A 15,633-nucleotide genomic window follows, 5' to 3' on the forward strand; every position below is an offset into this window, starting at 1 on the left:
GCAATAATTTAATTTGATAAATAAGTTAAATAAACAAAGGTTTCATTAGCATAGTGAGGAATGATAGGGTTGCTCTATTGATTAACAGAAAGAAAGTTCTGTCCAAAATAACAATATGATTTATTAAGATTAAACGCAGAATAGTAAAAGAGACACAGGAAATATAAAACATCAAATTGGCTAAAATTGGAGATTCATACAAACACAGTAAAGGTGAAGTTGTCCCTAACTTAGATCGTGAGGTTTAAGACGAAGTGGTATGTGGAGCCAATTCCTTTCCACTCAAATCTCAAGAGAGACACACAGCTAACCCAATAGTAATTGCTGCTACTCGAAACTGAACAAAGTTAGAAAAGGATGAACAGGCGCGCTCTGCTGAGCTCTGATTATCACCTAGGAAAATCCCTATCTGCCGGTGCTGCGGACGTACATTACCAACAGTCTTCTTAACTCCCAGAACACGATCTGGCGTACCGCAGGCGAGGGCTGGTTGCTCCGACGTCCTCGACCGAAAGGCGACTGCCGACCACCCAGAGCACCCGTACAGGCCGAACACCGAACATTCCCGCCCCCACGACAGTGGCCGTGGTTACGTTCCAATCAGCAACTCGAAAACCGGCGGAAATTCCACTCCATTGCCGGAGCACTACCATTCCACCAATGGAGATTCTTGGCGCCAATTTCTGTGCTGATTTTGCAGAAAGTGCGGGAATTTTCCCGCCACAACTGCGTGGGTACACAAGTCATTCCCACGCCTCGCTGGTAGCCCGCCAGAAAGTGTTTTCGCAAAGTTTCTCTGGAGTAACGGAACCTCTAGCCCAGCCGCTACTTCACACCCCAGCGGGCGTGTCTCTTGACAATGTCGGCGTCTGAAAAGCATTCACTCGACTGCCTCACACACGTCGGCTTAACTCTCTCCAGTTCCACAGAGCCCGCCTGTCACCGGCCCACCCGGGTGACGAGAGACGCTGCGTGGGAAGTACGCGTGTTAAGGAAAAGCAACCCTCCACCGCATGCAACTAGAGAGGAGAATCGTAAGATAGAAATATGAGAGGGGGCTCATGCCACCTCTCAATGGTTACTCAGCTTATACGTAATACGTCCAAGATAACACGTTACATGTCCCTCACATAGTGACAACTGGCCTTCCACAGGGTGCAATATTAAATCCCTTACTGTACGCTCCGTGTGTTGCCCTTCTAGAGACTAAGTTTGGTCTAAACACCGAAGTCCATCAATATAAGGAGACGATATATGCATAAGCGTCAGTCAAATGAAAATCAGACAGGAGAAAAAGAAGCAAGTAAACTGCTTATTATTTTAAAGGTAATTGCCACAAATGTTAATACATTGATCCCAAAGTGAGACAAAACGCCGTTGCCTTCAGACAAAAAAGTTTGCGGTTGCCTACGCAGCTATGATTGCACCTGACGTGCACCACTTTGTCAGGAGTAAATCGGCGCCACGAATTTTCTTCAGTTACAAAAATATGTAAACCGCGTGGGGAGATATCGGAACTGTATCGGAATGTGTAAGGGCTTTCCAGCGAAACGTCTTCAGTATAGTCGAAACAACCTTAGCAACATTGCCCTGCAACAGAATGATACTGCCCGCCAACATTCCTGGGCGATTTGACAACGCTGCTTAAGAAATAATAATCACTTTGGTTTCTTTTTTGCATCGGTCTCATTTTACGAAGACTGTTCAATAAGTAATGCACCACAATTTTTTCTGAAATCAGGATGGTTTTATTTAGGATCCAAAACACCGTATTTTCAACATAAACTCCGTTCAATGCGACGACCTTACTGGGAGGGTTTGTGTGCCCGCATGGTACCATCCTATTGGTCCAAGTCGAAGCCAACGCCTTGATGCATCAACAGCCTCCTCCTCATCCACGTACTGCTTCCTACACAGCAGATCCTTCATTGGACTGAACAGATGGAAGTTGAAAGATGCGGCACCTTGACTGTAGAGTGAATGAGGAAGAACAGTCCAATGAAATTTTGTGAGCATATTTGTAAGAGGTCTTGCATTGTCATGGAGAAGGAAGAGTTCGTTTGCATTTTTGTGGCGACAAACACGCTGAAGTCGCTTCTTCACTTCCGTGAGGGTAGATCAATGAGTGAGGACACCAAACAGAATAAAGCCTTCAGAGTCTCAGAAGACCGTCGACATACCTTGGATTTGGTTATGATCCGTGGATTTTGGATGACAAAGTTAAGGATAAACTAAGCGTGTGAAATGCTTGGCAAAGAGAACTTTGGAAGTGGACTTACTCTATCGACCACAAAGTTTGTAATGCTGATATTCACGACGGCAAGGCATAATCCTCTGGCGACTGAATACAGCGTGGCCAGTACAAATTCCTTACACAACTGCACGTTAAACTGCCTGTGCATACTTTGACAGAAAACTAACATGGAGTTGGCGTACTCAGTTTCTACTTGAAACAAACACACACTGTTTTGTATCCCGCCTGGAAGGCGGCGCGTGGATCTGCTCCTGAAAACTGAAAGGTTGGCCGAATGTAGGAAGTGAGAAGGAGTAGGTGAGGTAAGATTCTCGGTACAGCTTTTTACATGAAAGCACATCTAATTATTGAGGCAACGGTCTTGCCGCAGTGGATACACCGGTTCCCGTGAGATCACCGAAGTTAAGCGCTGTCGGGCGTGGTAGGCAATTGGATGGGTGACCATCCAGGCCGCCTTGCGCTGTTGCCATTTTTCGGGGTGCACTCAGCCTCGTGATGCCAATTGAGGAGCTACTCGACCGAATAGTAGCGGCTTCGGTCAAGAATACCATCATAACGACTGGGAGAGCGGTGTGCTGACCCCACGCCCCTCCTGTCCGCATCCTCCACTGAGGATGACACGGCGGTCGGATGGTCCCGGTAGGCCACTCGTGGCCTGAAGACGGAGTACTTTACATTTAATCGTTAGTCAATGACATACGTAACTTTACAACTGAAGAGCCCGTAGGTGCAAAACCGTATTCCCGTCGTAAGTAGTACATAGTCTGTAACCTCCCCCTCACTTATCGACCTTAATGATAGTCAAAAATTAAACCGCGTGCACCTAATGGAAATTTGGGAAAAGCAATCGTCACCGAAGCTAATTTGTCGGTAAAGAGGGAGGAAAGGGTTACATTTAAATGAAAGGAAAAAAGCAAATGAAATTGGTGGATATTAATTTTGAGGAAAAGGGTAAAATTAATAAAGAAAGTAAATGTGCAGTCATTACGTTAACAATTAATTGGCGGTAATTAGATATTTGAGATTTGGGGAAAATTGCGGTCGCCAGTCCTATGGACAATTACTATAACAACTGAAAATGAAAGATTAATGCACATATAATTAGCACTAAAAGCGTGGCAACTGAAGGTTGACACGTGTTGGTGTGAAAACTGAATTTTTGTCAGAAGTAATAAATTTCGCTACATTCTGACTTAATTTAGCAGAAGAATTAATAAAACCGGAAAATTGAAAGTTAATTTAGTGACTGAAATTTAATGGTGAACTTTGTTTCTGAAGCACTACGAAATTCAATAGAATAAGGTTAGTCTTGGGCTACCTCAACAATCATTTCAAAAGCTACTTGAATCTACGTAATTTAGAAATACGAGATTTAACTTTGAACTTGAATTAAATGATTCTGAACAATTAACAATAGTAAAATTTAGTGCGTACCAAGCTGAGCTGCAGTCACAGGTAAGCTAAAATATGGTAACAAAACACGCACTCTTAATTTGTGCTTGTGTAATCTAAATATTGTAGCCAGCCATGAATACCTTAACTGAACTTTGAAATTAAAGCAGTGAAATCGAATGATATTACTTTAATGCTGGCGTTTGAATTTGAACGACACTCGGGTTCATTCCGGAAAAGGAAGGGACCCTGCTTGGTAATGCAATTGGGACAATGAGCGACAGAGGTTCAGGCTACATTGCTGTAATTTAAAGGGGCAAATGGAACAATTTTAAAGGCTGAGGTCTGCCATACAGTTCTAAAACTTCACGTGTTTTTAGTCTTCCTTGTTGGTTGATTGAAGGTTTGCAGTCGTCGATCGGGGAGGTGGCGACAGTCACTCATTGTCGGCCGTCGCTGTTGCAGATGCTGGATGTTGGTGCGCCTTCTTCTCGACACGGTCACCAGGCGAAACGGACTCTTGATGTGCGCCAGCTAATGCTTCCCGTCCGCGACACCGTGTCAGAAACTATCATAGCAAGTCGAGCGCAATTACATGCTGCCAAATCCCGAAAGCGCGGCAACTCGCGGGAGCGTCACACATCACACCTGCTCCACCGCACTACTCCCGCCAGACTCTCCGCTCTGCCCGCGCTCCATGCGGCAGAGTTCACACTGCCAAAGATCCTACACACTTTGGTTCTTCACACGACCTATCGATGTAATCGTTCGATAGCATAGTTTTCCCTAGGCCAGACCGAGCGCAAAAATGCAAATAATATTTACAAAACAAACCAATTATACATCGCCATAAATGCATATATATATATATATATATATATATATATATATATATATATATATATATATATATATATATATAGTAAAACAATTACAATATATAAAGGCACCGAAATGTCATATCTTCAGGTAACAAAATAAGGAAAAAATTTATAGTACAATAGATGGAAATAGGAGGATATGCATTTCCTGCGTTACAAGTCTCAATAGCAAGCTGAGGTTGAATCGATGTTTCCAGGCCGTCTGCTCTTGATGAAACGGGAGGAACCTTGAGCGGAGCTCGTAGAGCTGCACAGCACCGACTAGAAGGCGCTGTCGTCGGTGTCTGTCGTAGTGCCAACTACCTAATAACTTTAATACGCCGTGGCATCGTTGCTATAGATACCACATCCCTCCCCACTGAAAGGGTGCACCGTCGTTGAGTATGGCTTCCGACGGCGGGTGGAGGGACCTAGGGGCGGCGCAGCTGAGGGGGCGGACAGCGAAACTGCTGGGACACGCTGTCCACCCGCGGCCCGAATTGCTCGTGAGGGAGCGAGGAGAACGCCCCATGGAAAACCTGCCCAGGCCGCGCACCTGACGAACATTTGCAGAATTTGCGTGTCTCATTTACTGTACTTTTGCAGGCAGGACTAAAGTGTAACAGAAACAAGTGCAAATTTTTTAAAACTGAGATTCAGTATTTGAAACATATGATTAACGGACAGGGTATCCACCCCTCGCCGTCACATCTCAGTGCGATTAGAGACTTGCCAGCGCCCAGGAACTTGAAAGAACTTCAGTCTGTGTTGGGCAAAATTACATATTTTATTCGGTTTATACCAAATGCAGCGCAGATTGCAGCGCCTTTGCGTCGCCTTCGGTGAAAGAACGATCCTTTTGTTTGGTCTTCGGAAAGTGACGCTGCTTTCCACAAGCTCAAATCTGTTTTGTTGAGTGATCGCTGTTTGATTCCTTTCGATCCCTCCAAACCAGTTGTTTTGGCTCTCGGTGCATCTTCTCACGGCATTGAAGCGGTTCTCTCACACCGCATTCATTCTGTCGATCGCCCGATCGTTTTTGCGTCTAAGTTCCTAAATTCTGCCCAGCAAAACTATTCTCAAATCGAGAAAGAAGCTTTAGCTATTGTCTATGGAGTGACTAAGTTTCATGATTTTTTTGTATGGTCGCTAGTTCTATTTGGTCACCGACCACAAGCCTTTGACGTCGTTGTTCCACCCGTCAAAGCCAGTTCCGGCCCGTACGGCACAAAAGCTGCAAAATTGGTCTTTGTTTTTGTCTAACTACGATTACGAAATCTTGTTTCTACATCTACATCTACATTTATACTCCGCAAGCCACCCAACGGTGTGTGGCGGAGGGCACTTTACGTGCCACTGTCATTACCTCCCTTTCCTGTTCCAGTCGCGTATGGTTCGCGGGAAGAACGACTGTTTGAAAGCCTCCGTGCGCGCTCGAATCTCTCTAATTTTACATTCGTGATCTCCTCGGGAGGTATAAGTAGGGGGAAGCAATATATTCGATACCTCATCCAGAAACGCACCCTCTCGAAACCTGGACAGCAAGCTACACCGCGATGCAGAGCGCCTCTCTTGCAGAGTCTGCCACTTGAGTTTGCTAAACATCTCCGTAACGCTATCACGGTTACCAAATAACCCTGTGACGAAACGCGCCGCTCTTCTTTGGATCTTGTCTATCTCCTCCGTCAACCCGATCTGGTAGGGATCCCACACTGTTGAGCAATACTCAAGTATAGGTCGAACGAGTGTTTTGTAAGCCACCTCCTTTGTTGATGGACTACATTTTCTAAGGACACTCCCAATGAATCTCAACCTGGTACCCGCCTTACCAACAATTAATTTTATATGATCATTTCACTTCAAATCTTTCCGCACGCATACTCCCAGATATTTTACAGAAGTAACTGCTACCAGTGTTTGTTCCGCTATCATATAATCATACAATAAAGGATCCTTCTTTCTATGTATTCGCAATACATTACATTTGTCTATGTTAAGGGACAGTTGCCACTCCCTGCACCAAGTGCCTATCCGCTGCAGATCTTCCTGCATTTCGCTACAATTTTCTAATGCTGCAACTTCTCTGTATACTAGAGCATCATCCGTGAAAAGCCGCACGGAACTTCCGACACTATCTACTAGGTCATTTATATATATTGTGAAAAGCATTGGTCCCATAACACTCCCCTGTGGCACGCCAAATGTTACTTTAACGTCTGTAGACGTCTCTCCATTGATAACAACATGCTGTGTTATGTTTGCTAAAAACTCTTCAATCCAGCCACACAGCTGGTCTGATATTTCGTAGGCTCTTACTTTGTTTATCAGGCGACAGTGCGGAACTGTATCGAACGCCTTCCGGAAGTCAAGCAAAATGGCATCTACCTGGGAGCCTGTATCTAATATTTTCTGGGTCTCATGAACAAATAAAGCTAGTTGGGTCTCACACGATCGCTGTTTCCGGAATCCATGTTGATTCCTACAGAGTAGATACTGGGTTTCCAAAAACGACATGATACTCGAGCAAAAAACATGTTCTAAAATTCTACAACAGATCGACGTCAGAGATATAGGTCTATAGTTTTGCGTATCTGCTCGACGACCCTTCTTGAAGACTGGGACTACCTGTGCTCTTTTCCAATCATTTGGAACCTTCCGTTCCTCTAGAGACTTGCGGTACATGGCTGTCAGAAGGGGGGCAATTGCTTTCGCGTACTCTGTGTAGAAACGAATTGGTATCCCGTCAGGTCCAGTGGACTTTCCTCTGTTGAGTGATTCCAGTTGCTTTTCTATTTTGGAAAAAGGTGTTTAGTATTTCAGCTTTACGCGTGTCATCCTCTGTTTCAATGCCATCATCATCCCGGTGTGTCTGGATATGCTGTTTCGAGCCACTTACTGATTTAACGTAAGACCAGAACTTCCTAGGATTTTCTGTTAAGTCGGTACATAGAATTTTACTTTCGAATTCACTGAACGCTTCACGCATAGCCCTCCTTACGCTAACTTTGACATCGTTTGTCTGAGAGGTTTTGGCTGCGTTTAAACTTGGAGTGAAGCTCTCTTTGCTTTCGCAGTAGCTTTCCTAACTTTGTTGTTGAACCACGGTGGGTTTTTCCTGTCCCTCACAGTTTTACTCGGCACGTACCAGTCTAAAACGCAATTTACAATTGCCTTAAACTTTTTCCATAAACACTCAACATTGTCAGTGTCGGAACAGAAATTTTCGTTTTGATCTGTTAGGTAGTCTGAAATCTGCCTTCTATTACTCTTGCTAAACAGGTAAACCTTCCTCCCTTTTTTATATTCATATTAACTTCCATATTCAGGGATGCTGCAACGGCCTTATGATCACTGATTCCCTGTTCTGCACTTACAGAGTCGAAAAGTTCGGGTCTGTTTGTTATCAGTAGGTCCAAGATGTTATCTCCACGAGTCGATTCTCTGTTTAATTGCTCGAGGTAATTTTCGGATAGTGCACTCAGTATAATGTCACACGATGCTCTGTCCCTACCACCCGTCCTAAACATCTGAGTGTCCCAGTCTATATCTGGTAAATTGAAATCTCCACCTAAGGCTATAATATGCTGAGAAAATTTATGTGCAATGTATTCCAAATTTTCTCTCAGGTGTTCTGCAACTAATGCTGCAACCTAGCTCGGTTGTTGAGTGTAACCTCCACCCATAATATTTCACAGGAACTATCCACTTCTACCCGTTCCGTTTACAGGAGCAGACCCACGCGCCGCCTTCCAGGCGGGATACAAAACACTGAAGCGCCAAAGAAACATGCGTATTCAAATACAGAGTTATGTAAACAGGCAGAAGGCGACGCTACGGTCGGCAACGCCTATATAAACCAACAAGTGCTGGCGCAGTTGTTAGATTGTTTACTGCTGCTACAATGGCAGGTTATCAAGCTTTAAGTGAATTTGAACGTGGTGTTATGGTCGGCGCACGAGCGATGGGACACAGCATCTCCGAGGTAGCGATGATTGGGGATTTTTCCGTACAACCATTTCACGGGTGTACCGTGAATATCAGGAATCCGGTAAAACATGAAATCTCCGACGTTTCTGCAGCCAGAAAAAGATCCTGCAAGAACGGGACCAACGACGACTGAAGTGAATCGTTCAGTGTGACAGAAGTGCAACCCTTCCGCAAATTGCAGCAGATTTCAATACTGGGCCATCAACAAGTGTCAGCGTTCGAACCACTCAACGAAACATCATCTATATGTGCTTTTCACCACTCGAGTACCCTTGATGACTGCACGACGCAAAGCTTTACGCTTCACCTGAGCTCGTCAATACCGACGTTGGACTGTTGATGACTGGAAACATGTCGCCTGGTGGGACGAGTCTCGTCTCAAATTGTATCGAGTGGATGGACGTGTACGGGTGACGGGTGTGGAAACAACCTCACGAATCCATTAACCCTGCATGTCAGCAGGGGACTGTTCAAGCTGGTGGAGGCCGTGTAATAGTGAGGGGCGTGTGCACTTGGAGTGATATGGGACACCTGGTAAGCCTAGATACGACTCTGGCAGGTCTGATCACCTGCATCCATTCACGTCCATTGTGCCTTCCGACTGACTTGGACACTTCCAGCAGGACAATGCGACGCCTCACACGTCCAGAATTGCTGCAAAGTGGCTCCAGGAACACTCTTATGAGTTTAAACACTTCCGCTAGCCACCAAACTCTCGAGACATGAACAGTATTGAGTATATCTAGGATGTCTTGCAACGTGCTGTTCAGAAGAAATCTCCACCCCCTTGTACTCTTACGGAATTATGGACAGCTCTGCGGGACTGGTTCAAATGGCTCTGAGCACTATGGGACTTAACTTCTGAGGTCATCAGTCCCCTAGAACTTAAAACTGCTTAAACCTAACTAACCTAAGGACATCACACACATCCATGCCCGAGGCAGGATTCGAACCTGCGACCGTAGCGGTCGCGCGGTTCCAGACTGTAGCGCCTAGAACCGCTCGGCCACCCCGACCGGCTCTGCGGGATTCATGGTGTTAGTTCCCTCCAGCACTACTTCAGGTATTAGTCGAGTCCATGCCACATCGTGTTGCGGCACTTCTGAGTGCTCGCGGGGCCCTACACGTTATTAGGCGTGTATACCAGTTTCTTTGAAGCTTTGGTATATAAAGAACAGTTGCTCAGTTCTAGTGGGGCATTGGCCCGACTATACTTTTGACTCCTTATAGGGTCTTGATCCGGTCTATAATTGACTAAGAAAATATCGCATACAACAACACACCAAAGTCTACTTCGCGAAAGTATATGTTCTACATTAGTGCTATCCGCTTAAATCTTGGAGCCACGAAATCAGCTCCCAACAACGCCCTGTCAGTGGAAGCTTCCAGAATGCCGGTATACATAAGAAATCTCTTGAAACGTTTACCAATATCTGATCACAGCTATATAAAGACAATGTACAAATTTTGGGAGCTAATACACGGTCCTATTAATGTGGCCGCTGCCTATGTTTGACGTCAACGTGCAACAACCGTTCACAGACGGGAGGTGGCAGCACTATCAATGCATTCGTTGAAGCAATGCGGAAGCGGAGCGATTTATCTGACCTCCAAAAGGGCATGATCATTTTCTTTTGGGCTAAGGGTGGAATCATTTCCAAAACGGCTAAATTTGTAAACTGTTTACGTGTTCCCGTGGTTAATGTATACTGTGCGTGACAAAACCGGTGACTAGCAACTGTGGTGCACCACGGGCCATAGATCACAATGATGAACAAAGGCTGCAGAGATGTGTATGGGGGAACAGATGTGCAACTGTTGAGCAAGCGACAGATGAACCAAGGGGCTACCAACAGTGTCTCCTTAACGATCGTTCAGTGAATGGGCCTCTTCAGCAGGCGCCTGGTTCATGTACCCTTGCTGACTGCTCTTCGTCGGCGACTAGTCGTCTACTGAATGGCAACAGGAGGCCTTTTCAGATGAGTAACGTTTCATGCTCCATCAGGTAGATGGCCACTGGTACTTATGGCGTGAAACATCTGAAGCCAAACACCATGCAACCAGGTGGCAACGTTATGGTCTAGGGAATGTTTTCGTGACATTCCCTGGGTGGTCTCGTCATTCTGGAAGGCACAGTGTACCAATACAAGTATGCATCTGTCCATGGGAACGATGTCCATCCCTACATCTACATCTACATCCATACTTTACAAGCCACCATATGGTGCATGCCGGAGGATACCCTGTACAGCAGTTTGTTTTTCATCAGTACAGTGGCATTCTTTTGTTTGTTTGCAGCTCGGAATATTCAGCCGCCAAATACTTCTTAAAATTCATGGTGAAACCTTCAGCTGTCGTTCATTTTGCACAATTCGCTACTAGTTTTGGTCAGTGACATTATGCCACCTAAGCTTGATAATGGTCACTGACAAAACTAGTAGCGAATTGTGCAAAATGAATGACAGGTGAATGGCATCTCCCAGCAGAACAATACGTGTCACACAGCTCTCAGGTTACGGGCATGATTCGAAGAGCACCTGAATAAGTCTACCGCACTCTCCTAGCCACCAGACGCTCTGGACTTAAGCTCAGTCCATAATCTGTCCGACTACCTCGATCAGGCTGTTGGCGCATGGATCCCCAGCAGCGAAACCTAGCCCATATGGCCACAGCACTGGAGTCGGCATTGCTCCACTACCTTTTCGGTACATTCCAAAACCTCAGTGATTCTCTTCCTGCACATCTCGCACTGCAGAAGGTGGTTACAGAGGCTTTTGGCTGGTGGTCACATTAACGCATTGAGCAGTGTACAAGCAAATCACAGTAAAAGAACCCCTCTACTGGGAAAAAGCTACGAAAAACGGCGTAATCTGACGTATTGTCGTACACTACATGATACATCCGTTCGACATTTTCCTTAATACAGTCCTGGGATCATACTTACCATACCATTTATGAAACGGGAATGACGTCAAACATGATCCACAGTAATGCACTGAACGAAATTCGTCACAATTCACTTCGGATACGCCTTCTTCACTCCCTGTTGTGGCACATGTCAAATAACTGCATTTCCTACTGAAGCCTGCATCTTTACAGCACAGATAGTGGTGATTAAGAGAGGTCATTTAGTATGGAATACACTAACTGAAGTTCGTATTAATACTCACGGACTTCCAAAGCCTTTTGCATGACTTGTAAAATCCGGTATTCGAGAAGCAGATTAACAGATGTACTAAGGATATATTGGAGTTAAGATGGGGCTAGCAGAAATGTTACGGAGAAACGCCACTTTGCACGGCGACCAGGAGGCACAGGCACTGAGTTCGTGAAACAGGACAGCCGAGGCGTCCCAGCACGCTGATAAGCCATTGTCCTGTTTCCAGCGCCGTGCCGCCTTGCGGGACCAGGGGGTGGAGGTGCGCTGTGAGTCGTGGGCGAGAACGGTTTTCTCACGCTTTGCAGATCGGCTTTGTACATTGTTATCAGCCGCTTTCGTAAACAGAAGGTGAACAAAGAAATGGGCTAGCCTCGGGATCAGTATTTCCTAATTTCTGTGGACCACTGATGTGAGGCTAGAATCTTTGTAGGAAGACGTGCGTTTGGTTTGTAAAGTCTGACGTCACGAGCGCAGAGCTGGTGTGGACGTTTTATTGTAGCAGGGGACAGTTTTCAGATAGGATTGGCGTCTGAAAGTGAGTCGCTGTTTTGGCGGGACTCTGTATTCTGTAGAGAAACCTCTATATTGGGACGCAGCGTTTTCTAATTCTGCTATTTGGCAACAAACATTGTTCGGCCGAAAAAATAGCGCAGGAGCGTAAAGGAAAGGCAAAGTGAGAGAGCTCCTAAGAGCTAATGCAGCTGAATTTTCATTGCCCACGAAATAAAATTTATTTCATGTAATTAAAAAGGATCCAGCTAACTTTCCTGATTAAAAGAAAAGAATATGTTTCTCATTATGGCATATCTATTGCAATGGAAACAAAGTCACAGTGAGAATGCAATTCCTTGAGCTAGAATTTTCTGACGATATTTAATTTTAATGGAAAACCCCGCCTCATAAGAACATTATGGGAGGAAATGATAGTGAGCAAAAGTTATCTTAAAAATAGTAATTTATTTGCTCTTAATTAATATTGGCCAAGATGAAGTTGGATTGATATACAGTGGTTTTCATCAAAAAATTGTTAAGAGACATATCTGTGCAATGTTAAGATTTTTCTGAATCATCAGCATGGTAATATCGGATTTATAAACGCTGTATCCTTGCAGAAAGCAGCCAGTTGTCTGTGGAAGACTCTAAGTTGAGATGCAGATCAGTTTCCAAAGTTTGAGGAACTCACAAAAGGGACATAGACTGGTTGACGTCGACTTTCGATCCCAGCACGACAGAGAACTAACGATAAAAAGCACTCATAAGTTGCGAAAGAGACTAGCAAATTGTGAGCTATTCAGTGCAAAGACAACGCAAACCCCAAAGGTGACACTTACTCCAAAACAGCCAAAGGAGCGTCAAGCTGAAGCAGGTCACCGAACAGCAACCCTCCAACGATGGGACCCGATCCGTCAACCATGTGCTTGCACCAAAATCGACTACTGACTCCATACTCTGACGCAGTTCTCAAAATTACCTTAGGACAAGAGGCAATCACTAGGTTCGCCACAGTGGCAACTGAAAACTCCCTCTCTTTTCCTGCATGCAAGGAAAACTTGCAGAATTTTCTTCTCCAGCGCTTGTTGTATTCTCTGTCAACAAACTGAAAGATAGCAGTGGACTTGCACTCGCCTTTTGATTTGTAGAACAATGTCTTGACGTGTAAATGCAGCTTGCTTCCCACGCTGTTTACGGAAACGTGGTCTGTTCTCTGCTTGTGCTTTTTAGGACAGCCTGTGGGCTTTTGTTGAGATCTCTCGGGAGCTCACGTGGCTCATGCGCTTTCGATGTACTCTGCCTTAAGAGATACCTAAGGTGGCTTACTCGAGGCATTACTACCTGTGGGAGTTCCTGGCTGGAAAGCTCCTGGATTTCCGCCAGTGCCTGCCCACTGCCTAAGACTAGCAGGTGGAATATCTCGCCGCATTCCAACAACTGGCCGAAAAATGGTTCAAATGGCTCTGAGCACTATGGGACTCAACATCTTAGGTCATAAGTCCCCTAGAACTTAGAACTACTTAAACCTAACTAACCTAAGGACATCACACACACCCATGCCCGAGGCAGGATTCGAACCTGCGACCGTAGCAGTCCCGCGGTTCCGGACTGCAGCGCCAGAACCGCTAGACCACCGCGGCCGGCAACTGGCCGAAACACGAGGTAGAATGCCAGAATTCACAAGCTCTGCTCTTGCATTCAGAGAGTTTACGAGAATACTACACAAAATGATTATATGTATACTGCCGCTTAGCGACATGTGACAAACCAGTATTATCACATCTGTATCGATGTTGATTTAATAGGGGAGTTTTCTCGTTTTCCGAAGACATCGTAATACGTGAGCAAAGAATTATGTACAGCTTTCACACTACTTTTTGAAAACGAAAATGACCTGCTCCTTCTTCTCGTCGGTACTTACTCCTCGTTGCTGCAGCGACATGTGGTGATTGATTTGCAACATTTAGTTGTTCGTTCTGGTCTTCAGTCCAGAGACTGGTTTGATGCAGTTCTCCATGCTACTCTGTCAGGTGCAAGTTTCTTCATCTCCCAGTACGTAATGCAACCTACATCCTTCTGAATCTGTTTAGTGTATTCATCTCTTGGTCTCCCTCTACGATTTTTACCCTCCACGCTGCCCTCCAATAGTAAATTGATGATCCCTTGATGCCTCAGAATATGTCCTACCAAGTGATGTGATCTACCCATCTAATATTCAGCATTCTTCTGTAACACCACATTTCTAAAGCTTCTATTCTCTTCTTGTCCAAACTATTTATCGTTCACGTTTCACTTCCATACATGGTTACAATCCATACAAATACTTTCAGAAACGACTTCCTGACACTTAAATCAATGTTAATAAGTTTCTCTTCTTCAGAAATGCTTTCCTTGCCATTGCCAGTCTACATTTTATATCCTCTCTACTTCGACCATCATCAGTTATTTTGCTCCCCAAATAGCAAAACTCCTTTACTACTTTAAGTGTCTCATTTCCTAATCTAATTCCGTCAGCATCACCCGATTTAATTCGACTACATTCCATTATCCTCGTTTTGCTTTTGTTGATGTTTATCTTATATCCTCCTTTCAAGACACTTTCCATTCCGTTCAGCTGCTCTTCCAAGTCCTTTGCTGTCTCTGACAGAATTACAGTGTCATCGGCGAACCTCAAAGTTCTTCATGGATTTTAATTCCTACTCCGAATTTTTCTTTTGTTTCTTTTACTGCTTGCTCAATATACAGATTAAATAACATCGGGGACAGGCTACAACCCTGTCTGACTCCCTTCCCAACCACTGCTTCCCTTTCATACCCGTCGACTCTTATAAAGCTGGGTTTACACTAGCAAGTCGCTTGCAGAAGTTATTGCTGCAAGTTATTGCTAGCCGCTTGCAGCTGTGTTTACACAGCAGCGCAAGAATTAAGCAAGATTCTTCCGCAAGTTCTTTGACAAGGAACTTGCGTCAACAACTTGCTGATACTGTTTACATATGCTTTCAGTACCACTACGAGTGTCGGCCGAAGTGTAAAATGACAAGTAGGCGGGTGAGATATCCTGCTGCTCTTGTAATTGTAATGCAAAACGTGAAAAAGAGAAGTATTTGGGTTAGAGAGTAGATAATGAGAAGATCGCAAAATGGTGCCCGTAATAAGCTTTTGCAAGAACTTTGTATCGAGAGCATGGATACTTTTGAAAACTTTTGCAGAATGTCCTCAAATGATCCTGAGTATTTGTTGATGTTAATAGCGCCCGTCATATCAAAACGAGACACAAACTTCGGTACTGCTATTTCAGCAAAGGAACGTTTGCTAGTCACTCTATGATTTATAGCTACCGGTGAGCTACGAATAAAATAGGCATTTCATTTATCTATGTGAAACATACAACCAAAAAAAGTTTGAATTTTGAAATCTTTTCTGTGTAGGAGACTCATACAAGTCCCTAACGTACTTGTTTCATATTCCCGTCAGCATGATTTCTCTGA

At 44.7% G+C, this 15,633-nt stretch overlaps 1 pseudogene; it reads left to right on the forward strand.

Annotated features, from left to right (window-relative positions):
• Positions 1-2,605: 2,605 nt before the first annotated feature.
• LOC126203444 (5S ribosomal RNA) lies at positions 2,606-2,723 on the forward strand (annotated as a pseudogene).
• Positions 2,724-15,633: the final 12,910 nt, after the last annotated feature.

Source organism: Schistocerca nitens, chromosome 1 (assembly GCF_023898315.1).
Source record: "Schistocerca nitens isolate TAMUIC-IGC-003100 chromosome 1, iqSchNite1.1, whole genome shotgun sequence".
Lineage (NCBI taxonomy): Eukaryota > Metazoa > Arthropoda > Insecta > Orthoptera > Acrididae > Schistocerca > Schistocerca nitens.